The sequence below is a fragment of the Cervus elaphus genome, chromosome 14 (genome assembly GCF_910594005.1).
Source record: "Cervus elaphus chromosome 14, mCerEla1.1, whole genome shotgun sequence".
Lineage (NCBI taxonomy): Eukaryota > Metazoa > Chordata > Mammalia > Artiodactyla > Cervidae > Cervus > Cervus elaphus.
Genome location: NC_057828.1, coordinates 47,276,538 through 47,294,224, shown reverse-complemented (window position 1 = coordinate 47,294,224; position 17,687 = coordinate 47,276,538). Strand labels below are relative to the sequence as shown.

The following is a 17,687-nucleotide window of genomic DNA, read 5'->3' as shown; positions in this document are numbered from 1 at the left end:
ACACTGGGGCTTTCAGGAGGCAGTTCATATTGATATCCCAGAGTCTGGAAAGCTCCCCCCAAGCCCGGGAGATCAGCTTGGCCATGATCCACAGTTCTAATTGTGGAAATTCCAGTTTATTTCTACTTCTGGTCTAGACTAGACTCTGGCTACAGTCCCAGACACTCACCTTTTCTATCACTGCTCATTCAGGAAGACAGAACCCACATGTGAGAGGAGGAACTGAATTGTGTCCCCCTGAATCCACAAGTTGAATTTCTAACCCCCAGTAAGACTATATTCAGAGACAGGGCCTTTAAGGAAGTCAGGTTAAATGAGGTCGTAAGGGTGAGGCCCTAATCCAATAGGACTGGTGTCTTTATAAGAAAAGGAAGAGACACCCTAACTCTCTCCCCATCTCGTGAGCACACAGCCAGAAGGTGGCCATCTGCAAGCCAGGAAGGGCGCTCTCACCAGAACCTGACCATGCTGGACCTTCAGCCTCTAGAACTGTGAGAAAATAATTTCTATTGCTATCTGTCATGTTGTATCATGGCAGCTGGAGCAGACTGCTCCAGTGTGGTTTGCCCCCAGTTCATTTCTAAGTTAAATGTAGTGCGTGTGTGCATGCTAAGTTGCCTCAGGTGTGTCCAACTCTTTGCAACCCCATGGACTGTAGTCCGCCAGGCCTCACTCTACAGGCAAGAATACTAAAGTAGATTGCCATGCCCTCCTCCAGGGGATCTTCCTGACCCAGGGATAGAACCCAGTCTCTTATGTCTCCTGCATTCGTAGGCAGGTTCTTTACCACTAGCACCATTTGGCCTGATCCCCTAAATTCTTCCTTCCCAGGATGTTGTATAGGAATTTAGCCGCACCTAAATCTGTTTAAAAATAGACTATTTTAGTTTAGACTTTGCTTTTTCTGATCCCCCAGCAATTGTTATTTGAATGTGAAAGTAGAATAAAACTTTTAATTTATCTATTTAGGTCATGCAGAAGGATATGTCCTGGGCAAGGCTGCCACCCAGTTGAGACTTCCCCCTGTACTTGGAAGAAAAAGGATTGGGTGAATTATAATGGTAATACCTGTGATAAATGCCTTTTAACTCACCATATGTGATCAGATCAATACCTCATATTAACTCTTAGAGGCATATGGCACACATAATAGTATGTCTATTTCAGAGATGCTAAAAGTGAGGCTTAGAGAGGTTGAAGCCTTGGCAAAGATCGTGTAGCTGCTGGTGAGTGCCCAAACCTAGACCCCCTGCTCACGTAGGGGAAGATGAATGATTATGCTGTGTGGTGATGATTAAAGGGGTTATTGGGGGAAGTCGCCATAATAAACTGAACTATATCATGTCATTTAAAGAGGCTCCATAAGGAGAGAGTCTGGCTGTGTTCCCCTCTGCCCTATGCTGATGCCTGTAGTCTGGGTACCACCCACCTCCACCACTTGTGACCTAAAAGCCATCCACTCTTGGCAGCAGATGCTCAGATCCTTTATCTGTTACTCCTTTTCAAAACAAGAAATATTTTCAAAGACATAGAACCATTCGTTATTTCTCTGAGTCATTTCTAAAAAGTGTAAGAAAAACTCTTGGTAAAAGAAGTCGTTCAATTGGGCTGTGCCCCATGGTTTGTTTTTGAGATGGCAGAAAGCATCTTTTATTCCCCCTCCATCCACACGTGGAAATCTCTCTCAAAACAAGAAAAACACAAAACCAAAACACAAACTCAGTCCTAGTGAAACAGGAGAGAAACATGCAACTGAGCTGTTATTGGTGATAAAGGGGGACGGGGGCAGGATTGTTGATATAGGGGAGGAGGGCAGATGGAGGCAAGGAGCCCAAAGCCTGTGTGGTAGAGGGGAGGCCAGGTGAGGAGGGGGCTAAAGACAGGAGCCCTTAAAAACCGTTCACTTCTTTTTAGACTGCACCCTGGGGCATGTGAGATCTTAGTTCCCTGACCTGGGATCAAACCCATACCCCCTGTAGTGGAAGCACAGGGTTTTAACCACTGGACCTCCAGGGAATTCCCTTTTTTCCCCCTTTCTTTTCTCCACCTGCTCACTTCTTTTTTCTTTTTCTTTTTTTGCTGCACTGCAGGGCTTGCAGGATCTTAGTTCCCTGACCAAGGATAAAACCTGTGCCCCCTGCAGTGGAAGCGTGGAGTCTCAACCACTGAATCGCCAAGGTAGTCCTTTTTTTCTTCCAACTTGTTCACTTCTGCTTAGGCCAGAGCTTCTTGCCCTGGCTACATCCAATCACCCAAGGGACTTTAAAAATGCTGATGCTCAAGCCTAGCCACAACCCTCCCCCCTCGCCCCCCAACTCACGCCTCCTCTCTGGGATTATGACTTGCATGGCTGGGGACAGTGGGGAGAGGATCTGGACTCCATTGTGCTCCCCTCCCTCTCTGCTCCTCAGGCTCTGCCAGGCTGCGGAGAGCAGGTGTCCCATCGGTCTCGCCTATCTGGGGAGGCTGCCGCTTTCTGGCACAGCTGGGTGGGTGCACTTAATTCTAGGGTGCAGACGGAGGATGCGCCCTTGGCTGGCAGACAGGGAGCCGCCTCCTCCAAACAGGCCTGGCGGTGAGAAAGCTGCTGTTCTGACCTTCATCTCTTACTCCAGCACCCACCTTTCAGCTGGCTCTGTATACTTTCTCAGGAAGCTGCTGGAAGATGTGGTCCACAAAGGGGAGGGAAGAACCTGAATAGCCAAGAACGAGGAAGAGGAAGTCCCAGGAAGGCGGGCTTAGAGGAGCAGAGGGAATTTCCAGGGTGGTGGTGAGGGGAAGTCCAAGGACAAGTTTATGGCACCTGCCAGGGGAACGGAGTTTAGCCACAGTCGGTGAGCCTGGGTTCCAGGAAGGAGTCTCTTAGAGACAAAAATGGAACCAACAGATTACCAGCTGGGAAGAAGGAAAGTTAAGGGATGAAGGGAGAAAGTACAGATATGAATAAAAGAAAGGAAATCCAAAATATAAGGCAACTATTTTTAAAAAGGAAAAAGAACTTGCCTTGCAGTCTAGTGGTTAAGACTGCACTTCCAACACAGGGGGTGCAGGTTTGATCCCTGATCAGGCAACAGTGATCCTGCATGCTGTGTGGCCAAAAAAAGAAGAAAGGAAGAAAATAAAAAAACTATTAACTTTGAGACAAACAAGAAGTTGCAAAAGAAACTATAATCATAGTTTATTACTTGACTCAGCAGTGAACAATATTTCACATGGTCTTAATAGTATAGATTTTAAAGACAGATTTAACAAAACAGTAATGTTGTAACTATAATTGGGTGTCAAAGCACTAAATTCTCAGCTACCATAATGGGAAGACAGTAGATGGTATCTAAGTTGGATTAGTCAAGACAGAGTTGTAAATCAACTGTGAAAGAATGAAAGTATTAGTCGTTCAGTCATGTCTAACTCTTTGGGACAACGTGGACTGTAGCCCGCCAGACTCCTCACTCCATGGAATTCTCTAGGCAAGAATATTGGAGTGGGTAGCCATTTCCTTCTTTCTGACCCAGTGATTGAATCTGCATCTCTTATGTCTCCTGCATTGGCAGGTGAGTTCTTTACCGTTAGGGTCACCTGGAAGCCTGTAGACGTGTGTGTGTGTGCATGTGTGTGTGTGTTAGTTGCTCAGTCATGTCTGATTCTGTGGCTCCAGGGACTGTAGCCTGTCAGGCACCTGGGTCTACGGAATTTTCCAGGCATGAATACTAGAATAGGTTGCCATTTCCTCCTTCAGGGGATCTTCCCAACCCAGGGATTGAACCTGCATCTCTTAAGTCTTCTGCATTGGCAGATGCGTTCTTTACCACTAGTGCCAACTGGGAAGCATTGTAACAAAATGCTAAATTGCTTCAGTCATGTCCAACTCTTTGTGACCCCATGGGCTATAGCCTGCTGGACTCCTCTGTCCATGGGATTCTCCAGGCAAGAATACTGGAGTGGGTTGCCATTTCCTCCTCCAAGGGATCTTCTGGACCCAGGGATCAAACCTGGGTCTCCTATGTTGGGCAGATTCTTTACCAATTGAGCCTCCAGGGAAGCCCTTGTAAACCTATACTTAAAAGTAGGGAAATAACTATCAGAAGAATCTGCTAAGAATCGGAAGTATCCATACAACAGTCTGCCCGTGATGCAGGGGACCCAGGTTCAATTCCTGGGTTAGGAAGGTCCCCTGGAGGAGTGCATGGCAACCCACCCAGTATTCTTGTCTGGAGAATCCCATGGACAGAGGAGTCTTGCAGGCTACAGTCTATATGGTCACAAAGAGTCAGACAAGACTGAGTGACTAATACTTTCACTTTTCACACACAAAAAAATTAGATGTAGACATGATATCAAAAACAGTCTTCTTGTGGGGAGGAGGGTAAAAATGCAGGGTTTTGAAAATGCATTTGAAATCAAGAGATTAGCAACTGAAAACAATCACATGTCTATAGAGACTGCTATCCAAAAACATCATGGCAACTGCAAACCAAGAATCTAGAACAGATACACACACAAAAGACAAAGAAATCCAAACATAACACTAAGGAGAAGAGAACAAAATTGCAATAGGAGAGAACGAAAGAAGAAAGGTGTAGAGAGGGAAAGATCTACAGGAGTTGGAAGTATCCAATGAAATTAAATGGGGCAAGTGACCACTCTTTTGGTTTTGTAATGAGCCTTTTAACACTGTTTGAAAAGACAAGCCCACACACACCCAAACCAGACACCCTTGTTTCATCTTAATAAAAATGTAAAAACAGTTTGGGTTTATATTCAGTTCGCACCTCCTGCTCAGATCTCAGAGAAGGCAAGTGTAACCCAATATACACCCCAAGAAGAATTTGTACTGTCTTTTTAATCTCTGGCCTATAACCAAGCTGTGCATACTCTACCTGCACAATGCCAACGCATTGTTAGGAAAAACAGTTAGCTATGTATTAAGAATTCTGGAGTGTCTTGAATAGCAGAAAGTGCAATTCTGTCTGCTTATTTCTGATAAGCAGCTACTTTAAAAAAAATTTTATTTTATTGTAGCTAATTTACAATGTTGCTAATTTCTGCTGTACAACAAAGTGACTCAGTTATACATATATATGTGTTCCTTTTCATATTCTTTTCCATTTATGATCTATCACAGGACATTGAATATAGCTCCCTATGCTATACAGTAGGACCTTGTTTATCCATTCTCTATATAATAGTTTGCATCTGCTAATCCTAAAGTCTCACTCCATCCCTCCCCAGTCCCCCCTCCACCCTTGGCAACCACAAGTCTATTCTCTACATCTGGGAGTCTTGATGAACAGCAGTTTGAATTTTATTCCAGTTAGGAAGCAGGAAAATTTGGTGTCTGTAATTTTTGTGCATGTTGAGGTAAACCCCTGCTGAATTCTCTACCTGATACAGCAGTGCTTGGTCCACATCGTACTTAGACAGTGCGTGGGATGCTCTAGACTCCCAGAGCTGGAGGTAAGAGAGTCATCCCACAAGTCGGTTCTGTTAGCCAGATCTGTGGTAAACCTTGATTCTACTTGGCAAGGTTTTAAAAAGTGAACTTTGTAGTGTGAACTGTTATGCATATTAAAATACAAACTTGTATTCCTGTTTACATTCAGAGAGGCTTAGAGGCAGCTTACAATAAAGTGATAGTAATGAAAATCAGTAAAAATCAGTTTCTTTCTTCTTCTTACTAATCAGTAAAAATTGGTGGCTCAGGGGCAAATAATCCACTTGCCAAGCAGACATGTGGGTTTGATCCCTGGATCAGGAAGATCCCCTGGAGAAGGAAATGGTTACCTGTATTCTTGCCCGGGAAATCCCACGGACAGAGGCGCTTGGCAGGCTACAGTCCATGGGGTCGCAAGGGTCATACATGACTTAGTGTGACTAAACCACCACCACTAAAAATTAAAAGCAACCAAGATATTCTTTCATAAGCAAATGGATAACCAAACTGTGGCACATCCATACAATAGAATATTATTCAGTGATAAAAAGAAATGAGCTCTCAAGCCACAGAAAGGTATGGTGAAGCCTCAAATACATATTACTAAGTGAAAGAAACCAGTCTGAAAAAGCTACAGACCTCCTGTATGATTCCAACTGCATGACTTTCCGGAAAAGCAAAACTAGGGAGATGGTGGAAAGATAAGGGTTGCCGGGGGTTGTAGGGAAGGGAGAGGGTATGAATAGGTGGAGCCAGGGGATTTTTACGACAGTGAAATTTTTCAGCATGATACTTCGATGGTGGACACGTGATATTATGTGTTTATCAAAACCCTTAGAGCACAGCACAGGGAGTAAACCCTAATATAAACTATAGGCTTTAATTAATAATAATGTATCAATACTTGCTTATCAACTGTAGTAAGTGTACCATGAATGAAAGATGTTAATAATACAGGAAACTGTATATAAGGAGAGGAAGGGGAGATATGGTAATTCTCTGTATTTCTGTGCAGCTTTTCTATAAATCTAGACAATTGCTTGAATGAATGAATGAATTCATTAACAAAGAATGAGTACCTCAGTGAAACCCAAAATCATTAAAATAAGAGTCAAGAGACAGGTAAAATTACAATGAAGGACTCAGGGTAAGAAAAAGAACTGAACTGAACACTGACCTTTACTCTGAATTCTCCAACAAGAAAAGGATGGATTGCACAGTGTATTGTCTGCGAAGAGGAAATGGACCAGTTTGTCAGGTGAGACAGACAGACTCAGAGATGAATTTATTCTTAAGAGACAAACAACATAATGGGGGATGACCTTGATTGGACTTTCAGAGAAATTTTTAAGTTTATTTTTAATTGAAAGATAATTGCTTTACAGTGTTGTGTTGGTTTCTGCCATGCAACAGTGTGAATCAGCCATAAGTATACATATGTCCCCTCCCTCTCAAACCTCCCTCCCGCTTCTACCCCCATCACACCCCTCTAGGTCGTCACAGAGCACCAGGCTGAGCTCCCTGTGCTATGCAGCAGCTTCCCACTAGCTATCTATTCCATACATGGCAGTGTATATGTTTCTATGATACTCTCCAAATTCATCCCACCCTCTCCTTCCCCTCCTGTGTCCACAAGTCTGTTCTCTATGTCTGCATCTCTACTCCTGCCTTGCGAATAGGTTATCAGGTAGAGGGCGTAAAGAAAAGGGAACCCTCTTGCACTGTTGGTGGGAATGTAAATTGATACAGCCACTATAGAGAACAGTATGGAGATATCTTTAAAAAATTGGAATAAAACTACCATCAGTTCAGTTCAGTTCAGTCACTCAGTTGTGTCTGACTCTTTGCCATCCCATGCACTACAACACACCAGGCTTCCCTGTCCATCACCAACTCCCAGAGCTTGCTCAAACTCATGTCCATCAAGTCGGTGATGACATCCAACCATCTCATCCTCTGTTTTCCCCTTCTTCTACTGCCCTCAATCTTTTCTAGCATCAGGGTCTTTTCCAATGAGTTGGCTCTTCACATCAGGTGGCCACAGTATTGGAGTTTCAGCTTCAACATCAGTCCTTCCAATGAACACCCAGGACTGATCTCCTTTAGGATGGACTGGTTGGATCTCCTTGCAGTCCAAGGGACTCTCAAGAGTCTTCTCCAACACCACAGTTCAAAAGCATCAATTCTTCGGTGCTCAGCTTTCTTTATAGTCCAACTCTCACGTCCATACATGACTACTGGAAAAACCACAGCTTTGACTAGACAGGCCTTTGTTGGCAAAGTAATGTCTCTGCTTTTTAATATACTGTCTAGGTTAGTCAGAGCTCTTCTTCCAAGGAGCAAGTGCCTTTTAATTTCATGGCTGCAGTCACCATCTGCACTAATTTTGGAGCCCAAGAAAATAAAGTCTCTCACTGTTTCCATTGTTTCCCCATCTATTTGCCATGAAGTGATGGGACTGGATGCCATGATCTTAGTTTTTTGAATGTTGAACTTTAAGTCAGCTTTTTCACTCTTCTCTTTCACTTTCATCAAAAGGCTTTCTCTTTGCTTTCTGCCATAAGGGTGGTATCACCTGCATATCTGAGGTTATCGATATTTTCTCCCTGCACTTGCAATCCCACTACTGGGCATATATCCTGAGAAAAACATTATTGAAAAAGACACATGTACCCCAATGTTCACTGTAGCACTATTTACAATAGCCAGAAAATGGAAGCAACCTAGATGTCCATCGAGAGATCAATGGATCAAGAAGTTGTGGTACATACATACAAAGGAATATTACTAGACATTTTATACCAACACCCTGATTTAAAAAAAAAAAATCCTAGAGTGTCTGATGTCACATAGTAGTTAATAAAAGCAGATTTGTGAGACCAAGTGGAGTAGAGAACAGAAACATTCTTCTGCTGGGTGAATGCTTACTATGATTCAATCTTATGAATACCCAGTTGCCCTCAGCTTCTAAGCTGAGTCAAGGCTGAGCCACACGGTTTTGTATGCACACACATTTCCTTATCTGCTCAATTGTTTTTTTAAAGGGCTGCTTTAGAAATCAACACACAAGCAGTGTTCTTGCTATGATAGATTTAGTCTTTTATAATATAATCCCCTTGCTCCTTTACTTGCTTCTGGAAAGGAAATCACAATACCAAAGAGGTTAGAACGGAAGGGACTTGGCCCATCAAGGACCTCCCTGCCCCCCACTATTACAAATGAAGGAACCCAGACAGGTATAAATGGTTTGCTCATTGGCACAGGGCTAGTTACCAGCAGAGCTGGTTCCAGGATCCAGATTGGTATCAGTTAAGTGATATGCCTGACCCTTCCACTCACAGGAAATTACTGCTCTGGGTCGGGCCAGATTCTAGAGCATTCATCATGCTGTAGGCGGGGACACCACCCAGGAGGAGGAGAGCACGTGACTGCCTGCAAACAAGCTGCCCGATTGCCATCCGCACCGCCCACCATCCTACTCCAGCCAGCTGCCCCCTCCAAGACAGGAGTTATTTGGGCTGCAGGGTTTTGAGCAGCCACACAGAAAACCCCGTTTCACCAGACGGCGGCAAACCTAGCAGTGGTGAGGTGGGTGTCAGCTTATAGTTGTGTACAGGGCTAGGAAACTGATCTCCTGACCCTCTTCACACCCTGCACCCCTAAGCCGAAACGACGACTTTCTACCATTCAGCCTGAAAGGAAAATCTTGTCACACATCCTGCTGGCCTCATGCCGTGAGTGTGGACAGGGAGGAGCCACAACTCTGTCAGCAGAACCCCAGCTGCTGTGACTTGGGTCTTTGCCACCGGTGGCCTGTGCTGATGGCCCTGGTGGGTGTGTTTATTTTGCCTGGCTGCGGAGAAACCCCACCAGAGGCACTTCCGGGTTGATGCTGGTTTCAAACCTTTTTTTTTTTTTTTTTGGAACTAAGAAGTGGCAAAGACAAAGTTAAGTGAATCTTAAGGTTAATGAATCAAGCCCGATAAAGAATGCCGATTCTCTATCACTAGGTTTCCTGCTATTGTAATATACAAAGACTGGCAGATTCTGTTGTGGATGGTGGCTCTGGGGTAAACAAAGCCTGGGATTTTTTCCATCCCTGAGGACAAAGAACTTTTCAGGAGCATCTCTGGCCTCTGGGGAGCCGAGCTGCCAGGATTGATGGATGAGTGGCATTTCTCTGTCCACTGACCCCGTGGACTCTGTAGGAATTATTATTGGAGCTGCTGGCTCTACCTTAGGACCGACAGCCCAGGGAAAGCAGGCCGTACATAAATACAAATGTCATTTTGTGAAGACAAAATCCACACTACATGTGAAATAATTCTATGGTCAGAAGTGAGAAATATAAATTTCATTTTTAACTAGGAAACAAAGGTGGAGGTGATTATGTTTGCTCTTTGAGATCTCCCATTTCTTTTTCTTTTTCAATTTTTTGAGTTCTCTATGTTTTTGTAAAATTTTTTATTGAGGTATAGTTGATTTACAATGTTATATTAATTTTATGTACACAGTAAAATGAATCTGTTACAGTATATATGCATGCATGAGTGCTTAGTTGCTCAGTCGTGTCTGACTTTTTGTAGTCCTATGAACTGTAGCCTGCAAGACTCCTCTGTCCATGGGATTCTCCAGGCAAGAATACTGGAGTGGGTTGCCATGCCCTTCTCCAGGGGATCTTCCTGACCCAGGGATCAAACTCTGTCTCTTATGTCTTTTGCATTGGCAGGTGGGTTTTTTACCACCGGAGCTACCTGGGAAGCCTTATACTATATATATATATATATATTATATATATATATATATATATATATATCTCCACTCTTTGTTATGCTCTTTTCCCATATAGGTCAAATCATGTAGTATTGAGTAGAGTTCCCTGTGCTATACGGTAGGTCCTTATTAGTTATCTGTTTTATGTTATAGTCATGTGTATGTGTCAATCCCAATCTCCAAATTTATCCCTCCCCTCCTACCGCCGACTGCCCCATAACCATAAGTTTATTTTCTACAGGTGTAGCTCTATTTCTGTTTTGTAGATAAGTTCATTTGTAACCTTTTTTTAGATTCCAAACATGAGTGATATGATGTGATACTTGTCTTTCTCTGACTTACTTAGTATGATAATCTCTGGGTCCATCCATGGTGCTGTAAATGGCATTATTTCATTGTTTTTTATGGATGAATAATATTCCATTGCATACATGTACCACATCTTCTATATCCATTTCTCTGTGGACATTTAGGTTGCTTCCATGTCCTGGCTACTGTAAATAGTGCTGCAGTGAATATCGGGGTGCATGATTCTTTTCAAATTATTATTTTCTCTGAATATATGCCCAGGTGTGAGATTGCTAGGTCATATGGTAGCTCTATTTTTAGTTTCTTAAGGAGCCGCCATACTGTTCTCTGCAGAGGGTGCACCAGTTTACACTCCCACCAAAGTGGAAGGGCTCCTCTTTCTCGACATTCTCTCCAGCATTTGCAGATTTTTTGAGGATGACCATTCTGACCAGTGTGAGGTGAGGCCTCATTCAAGTTTGGATTTGCATTTCTCTAATAATTAGTGATGCTGAGCATCTTTGCATATGCTTTTTAACCATCTGTATGTCTTCTTTGGAGAAATGTCTGTCTAGATTTTCCACCCAGGCTTGACAGAAGAAAATGGTTTCAGCCTCCACCTGCCTCTCTAGGAGTATGGTTGGTGGAGCAGAAGGGAAGGAACAGAGGGGGTCCCTGGAGTGTGCTTTGCAGTGTGGGCTGGTCTTTCAAGGGCCAGACAGCCTCTCCAAGCTCCTCCTCCCAGTCATCCTGCCTTCATCCTGTGGCCTTCAGAGCAGCTGCCTCTCCTGGCCTTCCCCTTGGCTAGCATGACTGGCCTCAGTCCTTTATGCCCAGGCCTTCAGCCTCTACAACTGATAGACATTTATTTTGTTGTATGATGGAGGACTCTTATCTGGAGATTGAGTTCATTCTGGTGGAGGGAGGTTCCTTCTGTTATCCCTAAGTCAATGATGCTCTTCTGTAAGTCTCAGACTTTTCTCATATTAAGGGAGCAGTACCGCATCCCCTAACCTGTCTCCCAAGACAACTGTATGTGGGTCAAGAAACAACAGTTAGAACCAGACATGGAACAACAGACTGGTTCATAATGGGGAAAGAAGTATGACAAGGCTGTATATTGTCACCCTGCTTATTTACCTTATTTTCAGAGTACACCATATGTAATGCAGGGCCTGATGACCCACAAGCTGGAATCAAGATTGCCAGGAGAAATATCAACAACCTCAGATATGCAGATAACATTACCCTGACGGCATAAAGTGAAGAACTAAAGAGCCTCTTGATGAAGATGAAAGAAGAGAGTGAAAAACCTGGTTTAAAACTCAACATTCAAAAAACTAAGACCATGTCATCTGGTCCCATCACTTCATGGCACATAGATGGTAAAAAAGTGGAAACAGTGACAGATTTTCTTTTCATGGGCTCCAAAATCACTGCAGATGGTGACCACAGCCATAAAATTAAAAGACACTTGCTCTTTGGAAGGAAAGCTATGAAAAACCTAGACAGTCTATTAAAAGGCAAAAACATTACTTTGTCAACAAAGGTACATTTACTCAAAGCTATGGTTTTCCAGTAGTCATAAAGAAGGCTGAGCACTGAAGAATTGATGCTTTCAAATTGTGGTGCTTGAGAGGACTCTTGAGAGTCCCTTGAAGATCAAACCAGTCTATCTTCTAGGAAATCAACCCTGAATATTCACTGGAAGGACTGATGATAAGACTGAAGCCCCAATACTTTGACCACCAGATGCAAAGAACTGACTCACTGGAAAAGACCCTGGTGCTGAGAAAGACTGAAAGCAAAAGGAGAAAAAGAAGACCAAGGATGAGATGGTTAGATAGCATCACTGACTCAATGGACATGAATTTGAGCAAACTCTGGGAGATAATGAAGGACAGGGGAGGCTGGCATGCTGCAGTCCACAGGGTCGCAAAGAGTCGGACATGACTTAGCGAACTGAACAACAACAGCAATCCGCTTGGATGATCGGGTTAGGTTTCTCTGTTAGGAAGGGAGGTGCAGACTGATTAACACAAATATTCAGTATACTTGGTGTGGCACAATGGGAAATAGATAAATGGTTTTTGTCTTCGTACTTGGAATACAGCTTCTAAAACCCTTGGCATCTCTGGAATGATGACTCTTTTGAATGAGATGACCCTTGGCTGGAAGTCCCTAGGTAACTTCAGGTTGGGAGCCAGTTGTCAGCACGATCAAGACATGATTAGACAGTTAAACTTTCAGCAGCACCCACGAACTCTCAAGTGTACACATGCACACACCAACTTTCAGCAAGGAAAGAGGGACTGGAGATTGAGTTAGTCACCAATGTCCAAAGATTTCATAAGTCATCCATTTGTAGTGAAACCACCGTAAAACCCTTCAGTGATAGAGTGTGGGTGGGTGAACACATCCAGGTTCTGGGAGGATGGTACTCCCAGAAAGGGTACAGAAGCTCCCCATCTTTCCAACAGACTTTGCCTTGTGTATGTGTCTCTTCCATCTGGCTGTCCCTGAGCTGTATCTTTTATTATAAAAGCAGTAATAATAAGTAAAGTTCTTTCCTCAGCTCTTTGAGGACTTCCCAGATGGTGCAGTGGTAAAGAATATGCCTGACAATACAGGAGCCACAGGAGATGCTGGTTTGATCCCTGGGTGGGAAAGATCCCCTGGAGGAGGAAATGACAACCATTCCAGTAGTCTTGCTGGGGTAATCCCATGGGATTGATGCTTTTGAATTGTGTTGTTGGAGAAGACTCTTGAGAGTCCCTTGGACTGCAAGGAGATCAAATCAGTTAATCCTAAAGGAAATCAGCCCTGAATATTCATTGGAAGGACTGATGCTAAAGCTCTGATATTTTGGCCACCTGATGCAAAGAACTGACTCACTGGAAAAGACCCTGATGCTGGGCAAGATTGAAGGCAGGAGAAGAAGGAGATGACAGAGGATGAGCTGGCTGGATGGCATGACCAAGTCAATGGACATGAGTTTGAGCAAACTCTGGGAGTTGGTGATGGACAGGGAAGCCTGATGTGCTGCAGTCTATGAGGTTGCAAAGAGTCAGACATGATGGAGCGACTGAACTGAACTGAACTGAACTGAACTGAACTGAATCCCAGGGACAGAGGAGCCTGGCGGGCTACAGGCCATGGGGTCACAAATAGTTGGACACAACTGAGCATGCACAACTCTTTGAGGGATTCTAGCAAATTATCAGGAGAAGGCAATGGTGACCCACTCCAGTACTCTTGCCTGGAAAATCCCATGGACGGAGGAGCCTGGTAGGAGGCAGTCCATGGGGTAGTGAAGAGTCGGACATGACTGAGCGACTTCACTTTCACTTTTCACTTTTCACTTTCATGCATTGGAGAAGGAAATGGCAACCCACTCCAGTGTTCTTGCCTAGAGAATCCCAGGGATGGATGAGCCTGATGGACTGCCATCTATGGGGTCACACAGAGTTGGACACGACTGAAGTGACTTGGCAGCAGCGGCAGCAGCAAATTGTCAAACCTGAGGAGGGTTTGGATAAATCATAGGGGAACCCCTGGCTTATCTGCTCATCTGTCAGAAGGATGAGTGGCCTGGGGACATGAGATTGGCAACCGAAGTGAGGACAGTCCTGTGGGACCGAGACCTTAACTGTGGGCCTGACAGGTAAGGTCAGAATTGAACTGAATTCTTGGACACCCAGTTGGTGTTGGTGCAGGAAAAAGCCCACACATTTGATGTCAGAGGTGGTGAGAATAAAGATAGTTCACTTGGCAATGATATTCTGGTTTATGTATATATTTAATATAAATAAATTATAAGTATTACTTATAAGAAATTTATATTTATTCTGGTTTAATCACTGAAATTTATTTATTTCCAGTCCCATCACTTCATGGCAAATAGATGGGAAAACAATGGAAAGAGTAACAGACTTTATTTTCTTGGGCTCCAAAGTCACTGCAAATGGTGACTGCAGTCATGAAATTAAAAGATGCTTGTTCCTTGAAAGAAAAGCTATGACAAACCTAGAGAGCATATTAAAAAGCAGAGACATTATTTTGCCAACAAAAGTCGGTCTAGTCAAAGCTATAGTTGTTCCAGTAGTCATATATGGATGTGAGAGCTGGACCATAAAGAAAGCTGAGTGCCAAAGAATTGATGCTTTTGAACTGTGGTGTTGGAGAAGACTCTTGAGAGCCCCTTAGACAGCAAGGAGATCCAACCACTCAATCCTAAAGGAAATCAACCCTGAATATTCACTGGAAGGACTGATGCTGAAGCTGAAGCTCCAATACTTTGGCCACCTGATACAAAGAGCAAACTCATTAAAAAAAAGACCTGGATGCTGGGAAAGATTGAAGGCAGTAGAAGAAGGGGATGACAGAGGATGAGACGGTTGGTTGGCATCACTGACTCAATGGACATGAGTTTGAACAAGCTCCAGGAGATGGTGAAAGACCAGGAAGCCTGACATGCTGCAGTCCATGGGTTCACGAAGAATTGGACATGACTAAGCAATTGAACAATTTATTTTATGTAAATTATATTAACATGCATCAATCTAGAAAACTAGTTTCTTTTTTTTATATAGAATTTTATAGTTTTAAGTTTATTTATTTCTTTCTTTCAGATGGGCTCTGGGCCAGCCTGACATAGACCCGCACACCCAGTGTGACTGGGCAGAGAGAGAGGGGTGGTCCCTCAGCCTGAGAAGGGCACAGAAGTGACTTCGACGACCGGTAGGCGAGAGGAAACCTCACATTTGGTCACTGAGAACAAAGAGCATAGCATTTGACAACCGGAGGCCCCAGCAGGTTGTAGGCGTCAATCACAGGGTCACAGGAATGGAGGGCAGAGCCCAGGACCTGGTGGACAAGGGACTCTCAGGAGCATCCAGGGCAGAGGGCCATGGACCAGCTGTGCCATCCTGTCTGTGACACTCAGATACTGTGTAAACCTCCCCTGAATCCCAGTCCCACCCAGGATAAGGAAAGAAGGTGGGATGGAGTGGGGAGCACCTCAAATTGACCAGTCCAACACCACTGTCTTCAGCAGAATCCCTTCTCCAGGAAACCACAGTATGGGCTCTTAAGGCCTCTGACTGGTTGGGTGAGGCCCAATCCCATCATCAGGGATCCTCTCATTTCCTCGAATTCAGTGATGGCAGAGATTGACCACATCTACAAAATACTTTCAAGGTAACACCCCAGTTGGTGTTTGATTAGATATCTGGACACGACAGCCTGCTCAGGCTGACACAATAACCATCACTCTGGCTTTTTTTGCATATCCAAGTTTATGATTCTGTTTAAATTCACACTTGAGACAAATATAGTGTATAATCACACATCCTGATGCTTCTAACGGGGCACACCAAGACTCTTGTGTGAGGCAAATCCCCATTCTGTCCACTCCCACTTTTGAGGGGGCCTGGCTCCCCATTTTCTCTTGGCAGGTGGGGGAAGGCGCAGGAGCTTCGCAACAGCCAGACCCTGTGCCCTCCTTCCCCAGACTCGGGAAGGTTCTATTTTGTTGTTGTTGTTTAGTCGCTCAGTCATATCCAACTCTTTGCAACCCCAAGGACTAAATAAAGCCCACCAGGCTCCTCTGTCCGTGGAATTTTCCAGGCAAGAATACTGGAATGGGTTCCCATTTCCTTCTCCAGGGAAGAGAGGAATATAATTCACAAACTGTAGGATTCACACTTTTAAAATATATAATTCAGTGGCTTGTAGTATATTTACAGAGCTGTGCAAACATCATTACAATCTAATTTGAGAGCAGTTTCATCACCCCCTGAAGAGACTCTGCCCCCACTAGCAGTCATTCCTTGTCTTTCCCTAACTCCTCCAGCCCAAGGCAACGATTAATCTGCTTTCTGTCTCTGTGTATTTGCCTGGCCTGGACGTTTAGTATAAATGCTTAGTCACTCAGTTGTGTCTGACTCTTTGCAACACTTTGAACTTAGCTTGCCAGGCTCCTCTGTCCATGGGATTTTTCAGTCTAGAAAGCTGGAGTGGGTTACCACTTCCTCTTCTAGGGGATCTTCCCGACCCAGGGATCAAACCCATGTCTCCTGTGTCTCGCGCATTGCAGGCAGATTCTTTACTGCTGAGCCATCGGGGAAGCCCTTTGTGTAAACAAAATCATCCAGTAGGTGGTTTCCTGTATCTGCTTCTTTAACGTCACAGGATGTTTTCCAAGTTCATCCACATTGTAGCCTGTATCCAAATTCCATTTCTTCTTCTTGCTAAATATATTCCGTTGTACAGACATAGCGCATATTCCTCATCTGTTCACCAGTTGATGGATATTTGGATTGTTTCTGCCTTTTGTCTGTTGGGAATAACACCGCTGTGAACATTTACATGCCAGTGTTTGTGTGGACGTATGTTTTCATTTCTCTCGGGTGTCCACCTCGGAGTGGAACCACACAGTCATATGGTGACTCTATATTTAACCTTTTCAGGAAGCGCCTGACTGTTTTCCACCGCAGTGGCTCTACTTTTACCTCGCCACCAGCAAGGTACGGGCTCCAGTTACTCCACATCCTCACCAGCCTGGGTTTTTCCATCTTTTTGATGAAAGCCATCCTGTGGGTGTGCCTTAGCCTGTTTGTGTTTTTGTATGGCCTGTAAGCTAAGAATAGTTTTTCTATTTTTAAAGGGTTATAACACACAGAGAGAGGAAGAAAATGTGATAGAGATGGTATGTGACCCACAAAGCCTTAATTAAACATTTACTGTCTGCCCTGTCACCTTGACCATCCTTACAGACTTCTCGCCTGCAGGAAAAAAACACTTACAAAACTTTACATGTTTCTGCTCACCGGTCTCCCACATGTGAATGCTAGCATTTTCCTTTTATACCTGGGAGATGCCTTCTACACTCCCCCCCTCTTTTTTAAAATATGTACATTTTATTTTTTTAATTAAAACTTTTAAAATTGTATTTATTTTCAGTTATGCTGGGTCTTCATCACGGCACACAGGCTTAGTTTCCCCACAGCATGTGGGATCTTAGTTCTCCAACCAGGGATCAAACCCACGTCCCCTGCATTGGAAAGTGGCCTTCTTAACCACTAGGCCACCAGGGAAATCCCTCTTCTTCTTTAAGACCTGAAGACCATCTTATTTTCTTGGGGAAAGTTTCTGGGTTGTCTTCACACTCCCATTTGCCTTTCCATGCGTTTGG

The 17,687-nt window shown here is 44.0% G+C and overlaps 1 long non-coding RNA gene across 1 annotated transcript; it reads left to right on the top strand.

Moving 5' to 3' along the window:
- Positions 1 to 2,124: 2,124 nt before the first annotated feature.
- Positions 2,125 to 17,127, top strand: LOC122708285. The gene is made up of 3 exons (XR_006345096.1): positions 2,125 to 2,178; positions 8,773 to 9,019; positions 15,124 to 17,127. It is a non-coding gene; the product is annotated as an uncharacterized LOC122708285 (long non-coding RNA).
- The last annotated feature ends 560 nt before the right edge of the window (positions 17,128 to 17,687 follow it).